Genomic DNA, 6,994 nt, shown 5'->3' on the forward strand with positions numbered 1-6,994 from the left:
GGTGGCTAAGCAGATCCTCAGCAGCCTCTGATTAGATAAAGGGGCACATGTATCTTAAATGCAATTTACATATTTAAAATAAAGCACCATCACAATAGGACACATTTAAGTTAAACCATGACAAATAATTACTCTCGTGGTATTTTTTTTCTCCATCCTTTTAATCTATATGTATCTTTATAATAAAGTGAGTTTCTTGTAGACAACATATAGTCGGGTAGTATACAAACTGTTACTTTCAATTTTTCCTTGTCGCTTTCTTAATTCCAGCTAACTTTAAGTTTAAACACAATTCCATTTTCTTTCCGAAATGTTTAAGCCTGGATTTTAATGTAATTATTGAGAGTTCAGGAGGCTAGGGTAGTGGATGTTATTTCTTATAAACAAAATTGAAGACTCTCTAAAGAAAATTATATTATGAACCTTCTTGTGTTCTCAATTAAGGAAAATTGGTGGCTTACATGGTATTTCTACCTGTAGATTTCACAGCTACTGGTAAAGTAAAATACAAGGAGTTTGTTTACATAAAAACAATTGTACATGTGAAGAAATATTTCATATTTAAAAAAGAGGAACTTGGTTTCAGAATACATTTAGTGAATAAAAATCTGAACATACAATTTTGGAATAGAAAAAAACAAGTGCTTTTTATAATTACAAATTTAAGAGCAAATGAGTAGGAAAATTAAAGGAATTATAGAAAATGATAATTTTTTTATTAAGATAACATCGTTGCAACGTTACAATCATGGAAGTTAGGTATGATTTTTAAGGAGAAAAGACATCTATTGTTAGAGACGGTAAAAAAGTGATATTTTGAAATCTGGGTTGAAATAGGACCTATCTATCCTTTGCTAAGCACCCTTATACCATCAGGTGTTAACTAATTATTTCATATGAATTATTTCATTGAGATCTGTCATAAACACAGAAAGATGTATATTTTCTTCATTTTACTTTAAAGCTGAAACATGAGGTAAAGAATGCACAGCACAGGAAAAAATTAGGATATAACACAGTTAGTGACTAGCTCTCATCGGTTTTGAAATAAAATGATCATAGCATTACCATATCACATCGTATTTTTCTTTTGTCCATCAAAGAGTGAATCAGGATGCTGCCTTTGAGTCTCTTCATGGAAGAATTTTTATTGCCACCAGTATCACTCAAGAGTTTTAATTTTTCATTTCTTAAAGGACATACTTTTATCACTTAGAATTCCTTTCTTTATACCATCAGTAATGAGCTGGATAAATTAAGACTTTTTTATCATGTGAAATTATAATAATTAAAGTCATAATAATTCTTTCCATCTTTTATTTAATGTAGCCTGGGTAAATGAAGTTACAAAGCATTTTGTGTATAAAATCCCTGTCAAGAATGCTACTTTCCTGGGACGCAAATGCATACCTGGGGGACAAATTAGCCAGGTGTGAGTGCTTCCAGTTACAGTGATAGTGGGCATGTGGGGAAGGGTAAATATATTTTGTTTTCTCTACCTAATTCTTAAATAAGGAAACAAAATAACAAAAATAAAAAACCAAACTAAACCGAGTAAAAAATCAGGAACTCTTTATACAATCATGTTTAATACACTGTGTCTTAATATCAGTGTAAGTTGGAAGGGATTTTTTTTCATAGAACAGGAACCAAAAATGTATGTACATATGCATGCGCACACACACACACAAGTGCAAAACTATGGCACAAAAACTAGAATAGAATTATAGATGCCTTTCTCTTTAAAACTCATATTTCATTTTCATGTTTATGCAGGTGAAATTTAAAAACACAAACGGCATTCAATTTAAAATTACGGTTTTCACCAAAATTGCAGCAAAATTCTCTCACATTTCTTCATATTTTTATAAAACATGTGACCATTTCCAAAACCTCTGGGTATCATAACATATTTTAAAATACCAGCAAAATTACCAGACTGAAAAAGAGCACTAACAAGGCATTTCCCCCATAGAAAACCATTTCACACACCTATTCAGAATTATATATTAAGCCAAGAATTTAATATTGCAAATATATAAAAGAATAAGTTATTGTTTTTTTGGGACTCGTAACTTTGGATTTTAGACCTATTCATTTACTGTTTTAAACATGGCACTGCATTTATGTCGTTTTGGGTGGATATTGAATATACAAGCTTTGATGATTAAATTGGCTCACCTTCATTTCCTTGAAACCAACACAGAATTGTGTCCCTATTTTAATGTATTGGCCTTTTGGCATACAAGTGAAGCATTACTAAACAATTCTGTGTTTTTAAAAAAATCAGCACCGTTCAATAATTCCCTAATTCTCTGCGTCTAGGGAACACAAATAATCATTTTAATTTTCTGGTAGACACCGAATTACATAGTAAATTATATCAAGCCTGGAAAGTCTCATTTAAAAAAAAAAAAAAAACACTTACAATTTCCTTTTAAAGGAAGAATCTGAGATATGAATTAACTCAAAATGATATTTAAAGTTTTGACTAAAATAACTATAGCACTTAAAGTAATTCTTACTATTTTAAGGAAAAAGCTCTTGAGGCCATTAGAAAAAGGATTATACTGAAGAGGAGAAAGGCAGAGGTAAAGAGAGAGATAATTAATAGGATATACTAGAGTTGAATAACTAAATGAAGATATACAGATCTGCCAGAGCCCAAAGAAGTCAGAATAATATTAATCAAATCTTACTGACTCTTAATTGGAATAATGAGCAAACATTCTTAGCCTGCTTGATCATGTTAGCATTTTAATTAAACTTCCTTGGTTCCCAGAGAAAACAATAGTTTTTTTTTTTTTTAACTTTTTTTTTTTTAAACTGTTACCAAAAATACTTTTGAAGACAGTAACTAAATAGTATAATTGGGGTCTTTATGTATAGTAACAAGGCTGAACATGTTGCCATAGATTAAAAACTTTGGCTTTTTAAAAAGTTGTCTATAAATCTGTGACTACAAGCAGCCCAAACAATGACATGTGGATTTAATTAGAATAAACTTCCCACGTTTTCAGAGATAATGTTATGATTATTCTTCTATAGCAGCTACCTAATAGAATAGTTTTGGTCTAGTAGAATAAAGATTTTCAATAAATAAATAGCTGACAATTTAATATATACTTATATAGCATACCTTGTGCCAAAGACACCATTCTAAGAGCTTTAGAAATATTAACTCATTTAACCTTCATAATCATATTATAATCTAGGTACCATTTTTATTCCCATTTTAAAGATGAAGACATAGAGGCACAGAGAGGTAAAATAATTTATCCCACATTGTGTGTGCTCAACCTCTACACCATGCCCTAACATTTTTTAAATGACTTTTGCATGCTCAGCACTCCGATTTGGTACTATACATGTATCATCTCATTTCATTCTCAGAATAATTCTAAAAAGTATTATTATACTCATTTTGCAGGTAAGAAAAATGAGGCACAAGGAAATTGAATAACTTGATCAAGTTTAAATTACTAGAAGGAAGGATATAAACTCATTTCTATCTGACTCAAGAATATGTTTTTTCCAACCTTTTCTGATACACTGACATATTTAAAGATTCAAGTATTTAATTTAATGCCTTGCATTTTTATTTTTTAATGATATTAAGGTGCTGTAGCAGATAAATTGAAATTTATCTGATTATGGAGGGTCATTCACTCCTGCACCAAACATTTACAGAGCATCCATTATGAACATATTCGGGTTACATGAGGCCAGAACTTTATATAATTTTGGAGATCTTTAGGATAAAGCATACAAATTCATACATGTGAAATTAGATATGTAAGTAACTATTTATTATGAATGAGGAAAAAAAAAACATAATGTAATGACACCATCATACCACAGTACGATCTCCAACTCTGACCTTCAGATTATCATGTCGGGTGAATGCACAATGGGCGAAAGGAGGATTCATTTACTGGAAAGTTAGCAACAGCTTAATTATAGATGGAAGCGATTGCAAATCACAAAACTATATCCCACTAAACACAAGCTAAAAGGATCTCAAGTTAGCTTTCCCTTAGCTAGGTTCGAAAAAGAGATGCCCATAGCCATTTCAGCATCCCCTTAACCCGATTGTACACGCAGTGGAGAAGTCAAATTGAAGAGAGGTGGTGGCCTCACTTTTGCATATTTTACAAAAAAATATCACATGAGAATATTTCACGAGGGTCTTTTCTAGAGCTTTGAATAGACGCGTGCAAGTGAGGAGGCCTGAAGTAAGCTTCTCTAGGTTTGCAGTAAATCCAGCATCTTATGGCACTCGCTCTATTCTAAAAATGCTCTGCCCCTCAAGAAATGGTGAATTTGCCTACTTAAAACACCGTTAGGCTGCTGGCAGGAATACGTGGGCACAGTGCGGTGGGGATGTGAATACCGAAGGGAGAAAATTGTTCTGCATTCTTGATTAGATCATACCATTCTGGAAAATCGGAGGAAATTCGTAATGATTAACACAGCTGACAAAATAAATCTTTGTACTTTTTTTTTTTCTGGTTGTAAAGAATATCGATAGGTAGAAACAATGACTAGGAATTGGATCTAGACTAAGATAGGAGAAACAAATTTTCAATCTTCTCTTGAGGCTTTATAGAATTGAGAGTGGTGAGCGAGGGTATAGCAGAAATTGCTGTAAAGGCCCCAAATTAAAAAAAATAATTATTAGTTTCAAATATAGAATACATTGGTTAGACATTTATATAGTTTATAAAATGATGCCCCTAATTGCTCATTCTCTCCTCTGGCTTCCCATCTAGCCATTACATTAATGCTGACTGCATTCCCTCTGCCCTGCTCCCCTTCCCAGTGACCATCTATCAACTACTAATTTGTACTTCTTTAACTCTTCACCCCATTCTCACAGCCCCCCCAACCCCTCTTTTCTCTGGCCGTGCCCCAATTTCTTATGCATAGGAAAAACTCTGTGTTTAGGCTGGAGAAGGACGAGGGAGAGCGAGGCACTGAAATTCTCTGCCTAACATTGGTAAATGTTATCTCCACTGTGGGCTGAGGAACCTTTGGAGGTTGACTTGCTCTGTGAGTAATTCTCTTTATACGGAATGATTTGTTTACATGCTTTATGGAGTACAGAAAGCCATAACATGAAAAGAACAAAATTCCCTTCTCTGAAGCCCCATTTCCTCCTCCAATCTGCATGTATCTGCACGAGCAAACAGAATATGAGAAGACCTCATCCCCTACTGGTCTAGAGACATCACAGAGACCATGATGTGCCCTGTCAAAGCAAACAGGAGATTGTTCCACAAATTGCCAAGAAAGTGATTCTTGCAGAACAGAGGCAGATCTTAGGGTTACAGGCATATGGAATGCTTATTTTTTCTCTCCTTACGTTTACAGAGCCCTGGGCACAAGTCAACATAGAGCCCCAAATACCATGGTCTAGTTATTTGAAAGGTATTAATCAAATAACAAAACATTAAATAAAATATGTAGTATTTACTACTTTGGAAAAATGTGCCTTCGTGATGACACGATGGAAAAATATATATAAATCTATGAATTTTAGATGACTGGAGGTTGGCAAAATGTATTAAGGATAACTGATTTTGTTATTTTTTTCATGTGGCAGGTTGTTCTGTTGATGGAGCAAAAATTTATGAATAAATAATAAAAACATTTATAATTTATAAACTACATATTTATAAAATATATAAATTTCTTGTCTGCATTTTGGCAAAATCACTAATTATATACATAATTTATGGTTACCAGATGGGAGCGGGGGTAGGTGGGAGTAAGGGGGGTGGTCAAATATCTGGTGGCAGAAGGAAATTTAACTTTGGATGGTGAACCCACAATGCAATATGCATATAACATTGAATTGTACTCTTGCAACCTATTTGATTTTATCAAACAGTGTCGCCCCAATTTTTTTTTTTTTTTTTTTAGGCAAGGCATCCTTTGGCTGACCTCACAGATTGCAAAGACTTTGTCAGTTTATAATCCCTTATTTTTTAATTTTTTACGCCTACAGCACCTGGTCTTTCTTGGTGGTCTCCCATCCAAGTACTACCCAGGCCTGACCCTGCTTAGCTTCCGAGATCAGATGGGATCGGGCTTGTTCAGGATGGCATGGCCATAGAATCACCTCAATAATTTTAATAAAAATTTATACATAATTTGTTTTTTCTTGACAATAACGATCTAAAGTAACTTTTCCTTAAGAAGTTAGGTATATATAAGCTTCCAAATTCAATCATTTAATGAGCAAGCTACTTCTTCTGATGGGTTCTGTGTGTACAAAAATAAACTTTTTTCTCCTCTAAATCTTTGGTCAGTTTAATTTGCAAACCCCAGCTGCCAGACCTAACAGGGTAGAGAAAAGGGTTCCCTCCCACGCAGGGATAATGTGTTGCATCTTTTCAGTGCTGAGCACCCATTCCTGTATGACAGGAGCTCATTGTTTTAGGAGAGAAAAACTTTTAATAAAGTAAATCTGATTGGGATCATTTTTTTTTCTCATAGGAAATAATTTTTTTTTTAAATACCAAAGTCATTTTTATTGTAGCATGATTTATTGTAATAAAATTATCGATTTTAGGTATAATTTTAGATGACTTTTGACAAATGTATACACTTATTTAACAACCACCTCGTTCAAGATATTAAGCATCCCATCCACACAGGATGTCTTCTCAGTTAATCCTTACACAGGCCAGAGGTAACCACAACTCCAGTTTCTACTGCCATGCATTTGTTTTGCCTGTTTTAGTGCTTCATAGAGAGGAAATGATTTGGTGTGTACTATTTTGCATCTGACATCTTTTGCTCAATGTAATATTTTTTAGATTAATCCATTTTATTATGTGCAGTTTGTAGTTGTTTTTATTGTGTGCGTATAATGTATACATATTATACACACACATACTTATTTTTCCTTCTCAATGAACATTTGGTTGTTTTCAGTTTGGGACTATTATGAATAAAGCTGCTATAAACAGCCTTATACAACTCTTAG

At 33.3% G+C, this 6,994-nt stretch overlaps 1 protein-coding gene and 1 pseudogene across 1 annotated transcript in view; one reads left to right on the forward strand and one right to left on the reverse strand.

The window, feature by feature from the left end:
- LOC105295503 (cytosolic beta-glucosidase-like) overlaps positions 1-6,994 on the forward strand; it is a 196,983-nt gene that overhangs the window by 54,947 nt on the left and 135,042 nt on the right.
- LOC111744141 lies at positions 6,002-6,120 on the reverse strand (annotated as a pseudogene).

This window comes from Pteropus vampyrus, unplaced genomic scaffold, assembly GCF_000151845.1.
Source record: "Pteropus vampyrus isolate Shadow unplaced genomic scaffold, Pvam_2.0 Scaffold5, whole genome shotgun sequence".
Taxonomy (NCBI): Eukaryota; Metazoa; Chordata; class Mammalia; order Chiroptera; family Pteropodidae; genus Pteropus; species Pteropus vampyrus.